The 15,942-nt window shown below is 54.0% G+C and overlaps 1 long non-coding RNA gene across 3 annotated transcripts; it reads left to right on the top strand.

The window, feature by feature from the left end:
- The first annotated feature begins 3,102 nt into the window (after positions 1–3,102).
- Positions 3,103–12,966, top strand: LOC127923243 (uncharacterized). 3 transcript variants are annotated; one of them, XR_008113788.1, is made up of 5 exons: positions 3,103–3,216; positions 6,794–6,877; positions 10,059–10,332; positions 11,614–11,717; positions 12,866–12,966. It is a non-coding gene; the product is annotated as an uncharacterized LOC127923243 (long non-coding RNA). The 3 variants fall into 3 exon arrangements; XR_008113787.1 differs by lacking the exons at positions 3,103–3,216; positions 6,794–6,877; positions 10,059–10,332 and adding exons at positions 4,578–4,628; positions 9,201–9,432; positions 9,593–9,753 and having other exon boundaries at positions 11,691–11,717; positions 12,866–12,956; XR_008113786.1 differs by lacking the exons at positions 3,103–3,216; positions 6,794–6,877; positions 10,059–10,332 and adding exons at positions 7,711–7,761; positions 9,201–9,432; positions 9,593–9,753 and having other exon boundaries at positions 11,691–11,717; positions 12,866–12,956.
- The last annotated feature ends 2,976 nt before the right edge of the window (positions 12,967–15,942 follow it).

Here is a 15,942-nt window from a genome sequence, read left to right as displayed (position 1 = left end):
TGGAGGAGATCAGGTGTGTACTGGAGAGGGAGAGGTGGAGAGTGTTAGGATCAGGTGTGTACTGGGAGGGGAGGTGGAGAGTGTTCAGGATCAGGTGTGTACTGGAGAGGGAGAGGTGGAGAGTGTTAGGATCAGGTGGTGTACTGGGGAGGGGAGAGGTGGAGAGTGTTAGGATCAGGTGTGTACTGGGGAGGTGAGAGGGAGAGTGTTAGGATCAGGTGTGTACTGGGAGGAGGGTGAGAGTGTTAGGATCAGGTGTGTACTGGAGGAGAGGGGTGGAGAGTGTTAGATCAGGAGAGGTGGAGAGTGTTAGGATCAGGTGTGTACTGGGAGGGGAGGTGGAGAGTGTTAGGATCAGGTGTGTACTGGAGAGGGAGAGGTGGAGAGTGTTAGGATCAGGTGTGTACTGGAGAGGGGAGAGGTGGAGAAGGGGAGGTGGAGAGTTAGATCAGGTGTGTACTGGAGAGGGGAGAGGTGGAGAGTGTTAGGATCAGGTGTGTACTGGAGAGGGAGAGGTGGAGAGTGTTAGGATCAGGTGTGTACTGGGAGGGGAGAGGTGGAGAGTGTTAGGATCAGGTGTGTACTGGAGAGGTGGAGAGCAAGTCATGGAGGAGTGTTAGGATCAGGTGTACTGGGGAGGGAGAGGTGGAGAGTGTTAGGATCAGGTGTGTACTGGAGAGGGGGAGAGTGTTATGATCAGGTGTGTACTGGGGAGGGGAGAGGTGGAGAGTGGAGAGTGTTAGGATCAGGTGTGTACTGGGGAGGGAGAGGGAGGGTGGAGAGGTGGAGAGTGTATGATCAGGTGTGTACTGGGGAGGGGAGAGGTGGAGAGTGTTAGGATCAGGTGTGTACTGGGGAGGTGGAGAGGAGAGTGTGGAGAGGGGAGAGGTGGAGAGTGTTAGGATCAGGTGTGTACTGGGAGGAGAGGTGGAGAGTGTTATGATCAGGTGTGTACTGGGGAGGGGAGAGGTGGAGAGTGTTAGGATCAGGTGTGTACTGGGAGGGAGAGGTGGAGAGTGTTATGATCAGGTGTGTACTGGGGAGGGAGAGGTGGAGAGTGTTAGGATCAGGTGTGTACTGGGAGGGGGGAGAGTGGAGAGGGAGTTGGAGGTGGATCAGGTGTGTACTGGGGAGGGGAGGGGAGGAGAGTTAGGTGACTGGGAGGGAGGAGGTGTGTACTGGGGGAGGGAGAGGTGGAGAGTGTTATGATCAGGTGTGTACTGGGAGGGGAGAGGGGAGAGTGTTAGATCAGGTGTGTACTGGGGAGGGGAGAGGTGGAGAGTGTTAGGATCAGGTGTGTACTGGAGGGGAGGGAGAGGTTAGATCAGGTGTGTACTGGGGAGGGGAGAGGTGGAGAGTGTTATGATCAGGTGTGTACTGGGGAGGGAGAGGTGGAGAGTGTTATGATCATGGTGTGTACTGGGAGGGGAGAGGTGGAGAGTGTTAGGATCAGGTGTGTACTGGGGAGGGGAGAGGTGGAGAGTGTTAGATCAGGTGTGTACTGGAGAGGGAGAGGTGGAGAGTGTTAGGATCAGGTGTGTACTGGGGAGGGGAGAGGTGGAGAGTGTTATGATCAGGTGTGTACTGGGGAGAGGGAGGTGGAGAGTGTTAGGATCAGGTGTGTACTGGGGAGAGGGTGGAGAGTGTTAGATCAGGTGTGTACTGAGAGGGGAGAGGTGGAGAGTGTTAGGATCAGGTGTGTACTGGGAGGGAGAGGTGGAGAGTGTTAGATCAGGTGTGTACTGGAGAGGGGAGGTGGAGAGTGTTAGGATCAGGTGTGTACTGGGGAGGGAGAGGTGGAGAGTGTTAGGATCAGGTGTGTACTGGAGAGGGAGAGGTGGAGAGTGTTATGATCAGGTGTACTGGGAGGGGAGAGGTGGAGAGTGTTACTGGAGGGATCAGGTGGAGAGTGTGTGTACTGGAGGGGAGGGAGTGTTAGATCAGGTGTGTACTGGGAGAGGTGGAGAGTTTAGATCAGGTGTGTACTGGGGAGGGGAGAGGTGGAGAGTGTTATGATCAGGTGTGTACTGGGAGGGAGAGGTGGAGAGTGTTAGGATCAGGTGTACTGGGGAGGGAGAGGTGGAGAGTGTTAGGATCAGGTGTGTACTGGGGAGGTGTGTACTGGGGAGGTGGAGAGTGTTATGATCAGGTGTGTACTGGGAGGGGAGAGGTGGATCAGGTGTGTACTGGGGAGGGAGGTGGAGGCAGGATCAGGTGTGTACTGGAGAGGGGAGAGGTGGAGAGTGTTAGGATCAGGTGTGTACTGGAGAGGGAGAGTGGAGAGTGTTAGGATCAGGTGTGTACTGGGGAGGGAGAGGTGGAGAGTGTTAGGATCAGGTGTGTACTGGGAGGGAGGGTGGAGAGTGTTATGATCAGGTGTACTGGGAGGGAGAGGTGGAGAGTTAGGATCAGGTGTGTACTGGGGAGGGAGGTGGAGAGTGTTAGGATCAGGTGTGTACTGGGAGGGAGAGGTGGAGAGTGTTATGATCAGGTGTGTACTGAGAGGGAGAGGTGGAGAGTGTTAGGATCAGGTGTGTACTGGGGAGGGGAGAGGTGGAGAGTGTTATGATCAGGTGTGTACTGGAGAGGGGAGGGTGGAGAGTGTTAGGATCAGGTGTGTACTGGGGAGGGAGGGTGGAGAGTGTTAGGATCAGGTGTGTACTGGAGAGGGGAGAGGTGGAGAGTGTTAGGATCAGGTGTGTACTGGGAGGAGAGGTGGAGAGTGTTATGATCAGGTGTGTACTGGGGAGGGGAGAGGTGGAGAGTGTTAGGATCAGGTGTGTACTGGGAGGAGAGAGAGGTGGAGAGTGTTATGATCAGGTGTGTACTGGGGAGGGAGAGGTGGAGAGTGTTATGATCAGGTGTGTACTGGAGGGGTGGAGAGTGTTAGGATCAGGTGTGTACTGGGGAGGGAGAGGTGGAGAGTGTTAGGATCAGGTGTGTACTGGAGAGGGGAGAGGTGGAGAGTGTTAGGATCAGGTGTGTACTGGAGGGGAGAGGTGGAGTGTGTTATGATCAGGTGTGTACTGGGGAGAGGTGGAGAGTGTTAGGATCAGGTGTGTACTGGGAGGAGAGAGGTGGAGAGTGTTAGGATCAGGTGTTTACTGGGGAGGGGAGAGGTGGAGAGTGTTATGATCAGGTGTGTACTGGGGAGGGGAGAGGTGGAGAGTGTTATGATCAGGTGTGTACTGGAGAGGTGGAGAGTGTTATGATCAGGTGTGTACTGGAGAGGGGAGAGGTGGAGAGTGTTATGATCAGGTGTGTACTGGGAGGGGAGAGGTGGAGAGTGTTATGATCAGGTGTGTACTGGGAGGGAGAGGTGGAGAGTGTTAGGATCAGGTGTGTACTGGAGGGGGAGAGGTGGAGAGTGTTAGGATCAGGTGTGTACTGGGAGGGGAGAGGTGGAGAGTGTTAGGATCAGGTGTGTACTGGGGAGGGGAGAGGTGGAGAGTGTTATGATCAGGTGTGTACTGGGAGGGAGAGGTGGAGAGTGTTAGGATCAGGTGTGTACTGGGGAGGGGAGAGGTGAGAGTGTTAGGATCAGGTGTGTACTGGAGAGGGGAGAGGTGGAGAGTGTTAGGATCAGGTGTGTACTGGAGAGGGAGAGGTGGAGAGTGTTAGACTGGGGAGGTGGTGTGTACTGGAGAGGGTGGAGAGTGTTAGGATCAGGTGTGTACTGGGGAGGGAGAGGTGGAGGGGAGTGTTAGGATCAGGTGTGTACTGGAGAGGGAGAGGTGGAGAGTGTTATGATCAGGTGTGTACTGGGGAGGAGAGAGGTGGAGAGTGTTTAGGATCAGGTGTGTACTGGGGAGGTGGAGAGTGTTAGGATCAGGTGTGTACTGGAGAGGGAGAGGTGGAGAGTGTTAGGATCAGGTGTGTACTGGGGAGGGAGAGGTGGAGAGTGTTAGGATCAGGTGTGTACTGGGGAGGTGGAGAGTGTTACTGGGGGGAGGATCAGGTGTGTACTGGAGAGGGAGAGGTGGAGAGTGTTAGATCAGGTGTGTACTGGAGAGGGGAGAGTGTTAGATCAGGTGTGTACTGGGGAGGTGGAGAGTGTTATGATCAGGTGTGTACTGGGGAGGGAGAGGTGGAGAGTGTTAGGATCAGGTGTGTACTGGGGAGGGGAGAGTGTTAGGATGTGTACTACTGGAGAGGGGAGAGTGTTAGGATCAGGTGTGTACTGGAGAGGGGAGAGTGTTAGGATCAGGTGTGTACTGGAGAGGGAGAGGTGGAGAGTGTTAGGATCAGGTGTGTACTGGGAGGGAGAGGTGGAGAGTGTTAGGATCAGGTGTGTACTGGAGAGGGAGAGGTGGAGAGTGTTAGGATCAGGTGTGTACTGGGGAGGGGAGAGGTGGAGAGTGTTAGATCAGGTGTACTGGAGAGGGAGAGGTGGAGAGTGTTAGGATCAGGTGTGTACTGGGAGGGGAGAGGTGGAGAGTCAGGTGTAGGATGGAGAGGCAGGTGGTGTGTACTGGGAGGGAGAGGTGGAGAGTGTTAGGATCAGGTGTGTACTGGGAGGGGAGAGGTGGAGAGTGTTAGGATCAGGTGTGTACTGGGGAGGGAGAGGTGGAGAGTGTTAGGATCAGGTGTGTACTGGGGAGGGGAGAGGTGGAGAGTGTTAGGATCAGGTGTGTACTGGGGAGGGAGAGGGAGAGTGTTAGGATCAGGTGTGTACTGGGGAGGGGAGGGTGGAGAGTGTTAGGATCAGGTGTGTACTGGGAGAGGTGGAGAGTGTTAGGATCAGGTGTGTACTGGAGAGGGGAGAGGTGGAGAGTGTTATGATCAGGTGTGTACTGGGGAGGGGAGAGGTGGAGAGTGTTATGATCAGGTGTGTACTGGGGAGGGGAGAGGTGGAGAGTGTTATGATCAGGTGTGTACTGGAGGGGAGAGGTGGAGAGTGTTATGATCAGGTGTGTACTGGGGAGGGGAGAGGTGGAGAGTGTTATGATCAGGTGTGTACTGGGGAGGGGAGAGGTGGAGAGTGTTAGGATCAGGTGTGTACTGGGAGGGGAGAGGTGGAGAGTGTTAGGATCAGGTGTGTACTGGGGAGGGGAGAGGTGGAGAGTGTTATGATCAGGTGTGTACTGGAGAGGGGAGAGGTGGAGAGTGTTATGATCAGGTGTGTACTGGGGAGGGAGAGGTGGAGAGTGTTATGATCAGGTGTGTACTGGAGAGGGAGAGGTGGAGAGTGTTAGATCAGGTGTGTACTGGAGAGGGGAGAGGTGGAGAGTGTTAGATCAGGTGTGTACTGGGGAGGAGAGGTGGAGAGTGTTATGATCAGGTGTGTACTGGAGAGGGGAGAGGTGGAGAGTGTTAGGATCAGGTGTGTACTGGAGAGGGAGAGGTGGAGAGTGTTAGGATCAGGTGTGTACTGGGGAGGGAGAGGTGGAGAGTGTTATGATCAGGTGTGTACTGGGGGAGAGTGGAGAGTGTTATGATCAGGTGTGTACTGGGGAGGGGAGAGTGTTATGATCAGGTGTGTACTGGGGAGGGAGGGTGGAGAGTGTTATGATCAGGTGTGTACTGGGGAGGGGAGAGGTGGAGAGTGTTATGATCAGGTGTGTACTGGAGAGGGAGAGGTGGAGAGTGTTATGATCAGGTGTGTACTGGGGAGGGGAGAGGTGGAGAGTGTTATGATCAGGTGTGTACTGGGGAGGGAGAGGTGGAGAGTGTTAGGATCAGGTGTGTACTGGGAGGGGGAGGTGGAGAGTGTTATGATCAGGTGTGTACTGGAGAGGGAGAGGTGGAGAGTGTTAGGATCAGGTGTGTACTGGGGAGGGAGAGGTGGAGAGTGTTAGGATCAGGTGTGTACTGGAGAGGGAGAGGTGGAGAGTGTTAGGATCAGGTGTGTACTGGGAGGGAGAGGTGGAGAGTGTTAGATCAGGTGTGTACTGGAGAGGGGAGAGGTGGAGAGTGTTAGGATCAGGTGTGTACTGGGGAGGGGAGAGGTGGAGAGTGTTAGATCAGGTGTGTACTGGAGAGGGAGAGGTGGAGAGTGTTATGATCAGGTGTGTACTGGAGAGGGGAGGTGGAGAGGTGGAGGTGTGTGTTAGGATCAGGTGTGTACTGGAGAGGGGAGGTGGAGAGTGTTAGATCAGGTGTGTACTGGGAGGGGAGAGGTGGAGAGTGTTAGGATCAGGTGTGTACTGGAGGGGAGGGTGGAGAGTGTTATGATCAGGTGTGTACTGGAGGAGGTGGAGAGTGTTATGATCAGGTGTGTACTGGGGAGGGGAGAGGTGGAGAGTGTTAGGATCAGGTGTGTACTGGAGGAGGTGAGGTGGACTGGGAGAGGTGTGTACTGGAGGAGAGGTGAGGTGTTAGGATCAGGTGTGTACTGGAGAGGGGAGAGGTGGAGAGTGTTATGATCAGGTGTGTACTGGAGAGGGGAGAGGTGGAGAGTGTTAGGATCAGGTGTGTACTGGAGAGGGGAGAGGTGGAGAGTGTTAGATCAGGTGTGTACTGGAGGAGGTGGAGAGTGTTATGATCAGGTGTGTACTGGGGAGGGAGAGGTGGAGAGTGTTAGGATCAGGTGTGTACTGGGGAGGGAGAGTGGAGAGTGTTATGATCAGGTGTGTACTGGGGAGGGGAGAGTGTTAGATCAGGTGTGTACTGGGGAGGGGAGAGGTGGAGAGTGTTAGGATCAGGTGTGTACTGGGGAGGGAGGGTGGAGAGTGTTATGATCAGGTGTGTACTGGAGGGGAGAGGTGGAGAGTGTTAGGATCAGGTGTGTACTGGGGAGGAGGTGGATCAGGTGTGTACTGGGGAGGGGAGAGGTGGAGAGTGTTATGATCAGGTGTGTACTGGGGAGGGGAGAGGTGGAGAGTGTTATGATCAGGTGTGTACTGGAGAGGGGAGAGGTGGAGAGTGTTATGATCAGGTGTGTACTGGGGAGGGAGAGGTGGAGAGTGTTATGATCAGGTGTGTACTGGGGAGGTGGAGAGTGTTATGATCAGGTGTGTACTGGGGAGGGAGAGGTGGAGAGATGTTACTGGATCAGGTGTGTACTGGGGAGGGGGAGGGTGGAGAGTGTTAGGATCAGGTGTGTACTGGGAGGGAGAGGTGGAGAGTGTTATGATCAGGTGTGTACTGGGAGGGAGAGGTGGAGAGTGTTAGATCAGGTGTGTACTGGGGAGGGAGAGGTGGAGAGTGTTAGGATCAGGTGTGTACTGGGGAGGGAGAGGTGGAGAGTGTTAGGATCAGGTGTGTACTGGGAGGGGAGAGGTGGAGAGTGTTAGGATCAGGTGTGTACTGGGGAGAGGGAGAGGTGGAGAGTGTTAGGATCAGGTGTGTACTGGGAGGGGAGAGGTGGAGAGTGTTAGGATCAGGTGTGTACTGGAGGTGTGTACTGGAGAGGGAGAGGTGGAGAGTGTTAGATCAGGTGTGTACTGGAGAGGGGAGAGGTGGAGAGTGTTAGGATCAGGTGTGTACTGGGGAGGGAGAGGTGGAGAGTGTTAGGATCAGGTGTGTACTGGAGAGGGTGAGAGGTGGAGAGGTGTGTACTGGAGGGAGGGTGAGAGTGTTATGATCAGGTGTGTACTGGAGAGGGGAGAGTGTTAGATCAGGTGTGTACTGGAGAGGGAGAGGTGGAGAGTGTTAGGATCAGGTGTGTACTGGAGAGGGGAGAGTGTTAGATCAGGTGTGTACTGGAGAGGGGAGAGGTGGAGAGTGTTAGGATCAGGTGTGTACTGGGGAGGGAGAGGTGGAGAGTGTTAGGATCAGGTGTGTACTGGGGAGGGGAGAGGTGGAGAGTGTTAGGATCAGGTGTGTACTGGGAGGGAGAGGTGGAGAGTGTTATGATCAGGTGTGTACTGGGGGGAGAGGTGGAGAGTGTTAGATCAGGTGTGTACTGGAGAGGGGAGAGGTGGAGAGTGTTATGATCAGGTGTGTACTGGGGAGGGGAGGGTGGAGAGTGTTAGATCAGGTGTGTACTGGAGAGGGAGAGGTTAGGAGAGTGTACTGGAGAGGGAGGGTGGAGAGTGTTAGGTGTGTGTACTGGGGAGGGGAGAGGTGGAGAGTGTTAGGAGGTTAGATCAGGTGTGTACTGGAGAGGGGAGAGTGTTATGATCAGGTGTGTACTGGAGAGGGGAGAGGTGGAGAGTACTAGGATCAGGTGTGTACTGGAGAGGTGGAGAGTGTTAGGATCAGGTGTGTACTGGAGAGGGAGAGGTGGAGAGTGTTAGGATCAGGTGTGTACTGGGAGGGGAGGTGGAGAGTGTTATGATCAGGTGTGTACTGGAGAGGGGAGAGGTGGAGAGTGTTAGGATGGTGTGTAGGAGAGGTGGAGAGTGTTATGATCAGGTGTGTACTGGAGAGGGGAGAGGTGGAGATCAGGTGTGTACTGGAGAGGGAGAGAGTGTTATGATCAGGTGTGTACTGGGAGGGAGGTGGAGAGTGTTATGATCAGGTGTGTACTGGGAGGGGAGAGGTGGAGAGTGTTAGGATCAGGTGTGTACTGGGAGGGGAGGGGAGAGTGGGTGTGTAGAGTGTTGTTAGGATCAGGTGTGTACTGGGGAGGGAGAGGTGGAGAGTGTTATGATCAGGTGTGTACTGGGGAGGTGGAGAGTGTTATGATCAGGTGTGTACTGGGAGGGAGGTGGAGAGTGTTATGATCAGGTGTGTACTGGGAGGAGGTGGAGAGTGTTATGATCAGGTGTGTACTGGAGAGGGGAGAGGTGGAGAGTGTTAGGATCAGGTGTGTACTGGGAGGGGAGAGGTGGAGAGTGTTATGATCAGGTGTGTACTGGGAGGTGGAGAGTGTTATGATCAGGTGTGTACTGGGGAGGGAGGTGGAGAGTGTTAGGATCAGGTGTGTACTGGGGAGGGAGAGGTGGAGAGTGTTAGGATCAGGTGTGTACTGGGGAGGGAGAGGTGGAGAGTGTTATGATCAGGTGTGGGGGAGGGAGAGGTGGAGAGTGTACAGGTGGGGAGGGGAGAGGTGGAGAGTGTTAGGATCAGGTGTGTACTGGAGAGGGAGAGGTGGAGAGTGTTAGGATCAGGTGTGTACTGGAGAGGGGAGAGGTGGAGAGTGTTATGATCAGGTGTGTACTGGGGAGGGAGAGGTGGAGAGTGTTAGATCAGGTGTGTACTGGAGGGGGAGAGGTGGAGAGTGTTAGGATCAGGTGTGTACTGGAGAGGGGAGAGGTGGAGAGTGTTAGGATCAGGTGTGTACTGGGAGGGGAGGTGGAGAGTGTTATGATCAGGTGTGTACTGGGGAGGGGAGAGGTGGAGAGTGTTATGATCAGGTGTGTACTGGGGAGGGGAGAGGTGGAGAGTGTTAGGATCAGGTGTGTACTGGGGAGGGGAGAGGTGGAGAGTGTTATGATCAGGTGTGTACTGGGGAGGGGAGAGGTGGAGAGTGTTATGATCAGGTGTGTACTGGGGAGGGGAGAGGTGGAGAGTGTTATGATCAGGTGTGTACTGGAGAGGGGAGAGGTGGAGAGTGTTAGGATCAGGTGTGTACTGGAGAGGGAGAGGTGGAGAGTGTTAGGATCAGGTGTGTACTGGAGAGGGGAGAGGTGGAGAGTGTTATGATCAGGTGTGTACTGGGGAGGGGAGAGGTGGAGAGTGTTATGATCAGGTGTGTACTGGGGAGGTGGAGAGTGTTATGATCAGGTGTGTACTGGAGAGGGGAGAGGTGGAGAGTGTTATGATCAGGTGTGTACTGGAGAGGGGAGAGGTGGAGAGTGTTATGATCAGGTGTGTACTGGAGAGGGGAGAGGTGGAGAGTGTTAGGATCAGGTGTGTACTGGAGAGGTGGAGAGTGTTATGATCAGGTGTGTACTGGAGAGGGGAGAGGTGGAGAGTGTTATGATCAGGTGTGTACTGGGAGGGGAGAGGTGGAGAGTGTTAGGATCAGGTGTGTACTGGAGAGGGAGAGGTGGAGAGTGTTATGATCAGGTGTGTACTGGGGGGAGAGGTGGAGAGTGTTATGATCAGGTGTGTACTGGGGAGGGGAGAGGTGGAGAGTGTTAGGACAGGTGTGTACTGGAGAGGGAGAGGTGGAGAGTGTTAGGATCAGGTGTGTACTGGGAGGGAGAGGTGGAGAGTGTTATGATCAGGTGTGTACTGGGGAGGGGAGAGGTGGAGAGTGTTAGGATCAGGTGTGTACTGGGGAGGGGAGAGGTGGAGAGTGTTATGATCAGGTGTGTACTGGAGAGGGGAGAGGTGGAGAGTGTTAGGATCAGGTGTGTACTGGAGAGGGGAGAGGTGGAGAGTGTTAGGATCAGGTGTGTACTGGGGAGGGGAGAGGTGGAGAGTGTTATGATCAGGTGTGTACTGGAGAGGGGAGAGGTGGAGAGTGTTAGGATCAGGTGTGTACTGGAGAGGGGAGAGGTGGAGAGTGTTAGATCAGGTGTGTACTGGAGAGGGAGAGGTGGAGAGTGTTTAGGATCAGGTGTGTACTGGAGAGGGAGAGGTGGAGAGTGTTAGGATCAGGTGTGTACTGGGGAGGTGGAGAGATGATCAGGTGTGTACTGGAGAGGGGAGAGGTGGAGAGTGTTAGGATCAGGTGTGTACTGGGGAGGGGAGAGGTGGAGAGTGTTATGATCAGGTGTGTACTGGAGAGGGGAGAGGTGGAGAGTGTTAGATCAGGTGTGTACTGGGGAGGGAGAGGTGGAGAGTGTTATGATCAGGTGTGTACTGGGGGGGGAGAGGTGGAGAGTGTTATGATCAGGTGTGTACTGGGAGGGAGGGTGAGAGTGTTAGGATCAGGTGTGTACTGGGAGGGAGAGGTGGAGAGTGTTAGGATCAGGTGTGTACTGGAGAGGGAGAGGTGGAGAGTGTTATGATCAGGTGTGTACTGGAGAGGGGAGGTGTGTTAGGATCAGGTGTGTACTGGGGAGGGGAGAGGTGGAGAGTGTTATGATCAGGTGTGTACTGGGAGGGGAGAGGTGGAGAGTGTTATGATCAGGTGTGTACTGGGGAGAGAGGTGGAGAGTGTTATGATCAGGTGTGTACTGGAGAGGGGAGAGGTGGAGAGTGTTAGATCAGGTGTGTACTGGGAGGGAGAGGTGGAGAGTGTTAGGATCAGGTGTGTACTGGAGAGGGGAGAGGTGGAGAGTGTTAGGATCAGGTGTGTACTGGGGAGGGGAGAGGTGGAGAGTGTTAGGATCAGGTGTGTACTGGGGAGGGGAGAGGTGGAGGTTAGGAGAGGTGTGTACTGGGAGGGGAGGAGAGTGTTAGATCAGGTGTGTACTGGGGAGGGGAGAGGTGGAGAGTGTTATGATCAGGTGTGTACTGGGGAGGGGAGGTGGAGAGTGTTAGGATCAGGTGTGTACTGGAGAGGGGAGAGGTGGAGAGTGTTATGATCAGGTGTGTACTGGGGAGGGGAGAGGTGGAGAGTGTTAGGATCAGGTGTGTACTGGAGGGGAGAGGTGGAGAGTGTTATGATCAGGTGTGTACTGGGAGGGGAGAGGTGGAGAGTGTTATGATCAGGTGTGTACTGGAGAGGAGAGAGTGGAGAGTGTTATGATCAGGTGTGTACTGGAGAGGGGAGAGGTGGAGAGTGTTAGGATCAGGTGTGTACTGGGGAGGGAGAGGTGGAGAGTGTTAGATCAGGTGTGTACTGGAGAGGGAGAGGTGGAGAGTGGATCAGGTGTGTACTGGGGAGGAGAGGTGGAGAGTGTTATGATCAGGTGTGTACTGGAGAGGGGAGAGGTGGAGAGTGTTAGGATCAGGTGTGTACTGGAGAGGGGAGAGGTGGAGAGTGTTATGATCAGGTGTGTACTGGAGAGGGAGAGGTGGAGAGTGTTAGATCAGGTGTGTACTGGAGGAGAGGTGGAGAGTGTTATGATCAGGTGTGTACTGGGAGGGAGAGGTGGAGAGTGTTATGATCAGGTGTGTACTGGGAGGGGAGAGGTGGAGAGTGTTATGATCAGGTGTGTACTGGAGAGGGAGAGGTGGAGAGTGTTATGATCAGGTGTGTACTGGGGGAGGGAGGTGGAGAGTGTTAGGATCAGGTGTGTACTGGAGAGGGGGTGTGGAGGAGGTGGAGGAGTGTTAGGATCAGGTGTGTACTGGGGAGGGGAGAGGGGAGGTTATGGAGAGTGTGGAGAGTATGATCAGGTGTGTACTGGAGGGGAGAGGTGGAGAGTGTTAGGATCAGGTGTGTACTGGAGAGGGAGAGGTGGAGAGTGTTATGATCAGGTGTGTACTGGGAGGGAGAGGTGGAGAGTGTTAGGATCAGGTGTGTACTGGAGAGGGAGAGGTGGAGAGTGTTAGGATCAGGTGTGTACTGGGGAGGGGAGAGGTGGAGAGTGTTATGATCAGGTGTGTACTGGGGGAGGGAGAGGTGGAGAGTGTTAGGATCAGGTGTGTACTGGAGAGGGAGAGGTGGAGAGTGTTATGATCAGGTGTGTACTGGAGAGGGTGGAGAGTGTTAGGATCAGGTGTGTACTGGAGAGGGAGAGGAGAGTGTTAGGATCAGGTGTGTACTGGAGAGGGGAGAGGTGGAGAGTGTTAGGATCAGGTGTGTACTGGGGAGGGGAGAGGTGGAGAGTGTTATGATCAGGTGTGTACTGGAGAGGGAGAGGTGGAGAGTGTTATGATCAGGTGTGTACTGGAGAGGGAGAGGTGGAGAGTGTTAGGATCAGGTGTGTACTGGAGAGGTGGAGAGGATCAGGTGTGTACTGGAGAGAGGTGGAGAGTGTTAGGATCAGGTGTGTACTGGGGAGGGGAGAGGTGGAGAGTGTTAGGATCAGGTGTGTACTGGGAGGGGAGAGGTGGAGAGTGTTAGGATCAGGTGTGTACTGGAGAGGGAGAGGTGGAGAGTGTTAGATCAGGTGTGTACTGGAGAGGGAGAGGTGGAGAGTGTTAGGATCAGGTGTGTACTGGAGAGGGGAGAGGTGGAGAGAGGTGTTAGGATCAGGTGTGTACTGGAGAGGGGAGAGGTGGAGAGTGTTAGGATCAGGTGTGTACTGGAGAGGGGAGAGGTGGAGAGTGTTATGATCAGGTGTGTACTGGAGAGGGAGAGGTGGAGAGTGTTAGGATCAGGTGTGTACTGGAGAGGGAGAGGTGGAGAGTGTTAGGATCAGGTGTGTACTGGAGAGGGGAGGTGGAGGTGTTATGATCAGGTGTGTACTGGGAGGGGAGAGGTGGAGAGTGTTTGGATCAGGTGTGTACTGGAGGGAGAGGTGGAGAGTGTTATGATCAGGTGTGTACTGGAGAGGGGAGAGGTGGAGAGTGTTAGGATCAGGTGTGTACTGGGGAGGGAGAGGTGGAGAGTGTTAGGATCAGGTGTGTACTGGAGTGAGGTGGAGAGTGTTATGATCAGGTGTGTACTGGAGAGGGAGAGGTGGAGAGTGTTATGGATCAGGTGTGTACTGGAGAGGGGAGAGGTGGAGAGTGTTAGATCAGGTGTGTACTGGAGAGGTGGAGTGTGTTAGGATCAGGTGTTACTGGAGAGGGGAGAGGTGGAGAGTGTTATGATCAGGTGTGTACTGGGGAGGGAGAGTGGAGTGTGTTAGGATCAGGTGTGTACTGGAGAGGGAGAGGTGGAGAGTGTTATGATCAGGTGTGTACTGGAGAGGTGGTAGTCCTGTCTCAGTGTTTAGGATCAGGTGTGTACTGGGGAGGGGAGAGGTGGAGAGTGTTAGATCAGGTGTGTACTGGGGAGGGGAGAGGTGGTGCTCTGTGTATATGAAGAACAAAGGACACATTTAATGAGACCCCCAGGATGTGTATGTGTGTTGTAGTCCTGTCTCAGTGTTGTTCAGACTCCCCAGGATGTGTTGGACCAGCTCTGTGTTGTAGTCCTGTCTCAGTGTTGTTCCTCTCCAGACCCCCAGGATGTGTAATGGACCAGCTCTGTGTTGTAGTCCTGTCTCAGTGTTGTTCCTCTCCAGACCCCCAGGATGTGTAATGTACCAGCTCTGTGTTGTAGTCCTGTCTCAGTGTTGTTCCTCTCAGACCCCCAGGATGTGTAATGTACCAGCTCTGTGTTGTAGTCCTGTCTCAGTGTTGTTCCTCTCCAGACCCCCAGGATGTGTAATGTACCAGCTCTGTGTTGTAGTCCTGTCTCAGTGTTGTTCCTCTCCAGACCCCCAGGATGTGTAATGTACCAGCTCTGTGTTGTAGTCCTGTCTCAGTGTTGTTCCTCTCCAGACCCCCAGGATGTGTAATGGACCAGCTCTGTGTTGTAGTCCTGTCTCAGTGTTGTTCCTCTCCAGACCCCCAGGATGTGTAATGTACCAGCTCTGTGTTGTAGTCCTGTCTCAGTGTTGTTCCTGTTCCAGACCCCCAGGATGTGTAATGTACCAGCTCTGTGTTGTAGTCCTGTCTCAGTGTTGTTCCTCTCCAGACCCCCAGGATGTGTAATGGACCAGCTCTGTGTTGTAGTCCTGTCTCAGTGTTGTTCCTCTCCAGACCCCCAGGATGTGTAATGGACCAGCTCTGTGTTGTAGTCCTGTCTCAGTGTTGTTCCTCTCCAGACCCCCAGGATGTGTAATGTACCAGCTCTGTGTTGTAGTCCTGTCTCAGTGTTGTTCCTCTCCAGACCCCCAGGATGTGTAATGGACCAGCTCTGTGTTGTAGTCCTGTCTCAGTGTTGTTCCTCTCCAGACCCCCAGGATGTGTAATGGACCAGCTCTGTGTTGTAGTCCTGTCTCAGTGTTGTTCCTCTCCAGACCCCCAGGATGTGTAATGTACCAGCTCTGTGTTGTAGTCCTGTCTCAGTGTTGTTCCTCTCCAGACCCCCAGGATGTGTAATGTACCAGCTCTGTGTTGTAGTCCTGTCTCAGTGTTGTTCCTCTCCAGACCCCCAGGATGTGTAATGTACCAGCTCTGTGTTGTAGTCCTGTCTCAGTGTTGTTCCTCTCCAGACCCCCAGGATGTGTAATGGACCAGCTCTGTGTTGTAGTCCTGTCTCAGTGTTGTTCCTCTCCAGACCCCCAGGATGTGTAATGTACCAGCTCTGTGTTGTAGTCCTGTCTCAGTGTTGTTCCTCTCCAGACCCCCAGGATGTGTAATGGACCAGCTCTGTGTTGTAGTCCTGTCTCAGTGTTGTTCCTCTCCAGACCCCCAGGATGTGTAATGTACCAGCTCTGTGTTGTAGTCCTGTCTCAGTGTTGTTCCTCTCCAGACCCCCAGGATGTGTAATGGACCAGCTCTGTGTTGTAGTCCTGTCTCAGTGTTGTTCCTCTCCAGACCCCCAGGATGTGTAATGGACCAGCTCTGTGTTGTAGTCCTGTCTCAGTGTTGTTCCTCTCCAGACCCCCAGGATGTGTAATGGACCAGCTCTGTGTTGTAGTCCTGTCTCAGTGTTGTTCCTCTCCAGACCCCCAGGATGTGTAATGGACCAGCTCTGTGTTGTAGTCCTGTCTCAGTGTTGTTCCTCTCCAGACCCCCAGGATGTGTAATGTACCAGCTCTGTGTTGTAGTCCTGTCTCAGTGTTGTTCCTCTCCAGACCCCCAGGATGTGTAATGGACCAGCTCTGTGTTGTAGTCCTGTCTCAGTGTTGTTCCTCTCCAGACCCCCAGGATGTGTAATGGACCAGCTCTGTGTTGTAGTCCTGTCTCAGTGTTGTTCCTCTCCAGACCCCCAGGATGTGTAATGGACCAGCTCTGTGTTGTAGTCCTGTCTCAGTGTTGTTCCTCTCCAGACCCCCAGGATGTGTAATGGACCAGCTCTGTGTTGTAGTCCTGTCTCAGTGTTGTTCCTCTCCAGACCCCCAGGATGTGTAATGGACCAGCTCTGTGTTGTAGTCCTGTCTCAGTGTTGTTCCTCTCCAGACCCCCAGGATGTGTAATGGACCAGCTCTGTGTTGTAGTCCTGTCTCAGTGTTGTTCCTCTCCAGACCCCCAGGATGTGTAATGTACCAGCTCTGTGTTGTAGTCCTGTCTCAGTGTTGTTCCTCTCCAGACCCCCAGGATGTGTAATGGACCAGCTCTGTGTTGTAGTCCTGTCTCAGTGTTGTTCCTCTCCAGACCCCCAGGATGTGTAATGGA

Source organism: Oncorhynchus keta, unplaced genomic scaffold (assembly GCF_023373465.1).
Source record: "Oncorhynchus keta strain PuntledgeMale-10-30-2019 unplaced genomic scaffold, Oket_V2 Un_contig_28995_pilon_pilon, whole genome shotgun sequence".
NCBI lineage: Eukaryota > Metazoa > Chordata > Actinopteri > Salmoniformes > Salmonidae > Oncorhynchus > Oncorhynchus keta.
Note: the sequence above shows the minus strand (reverse complement) of the source record. Positions and strands in the feature narration are given on the sequence as shown.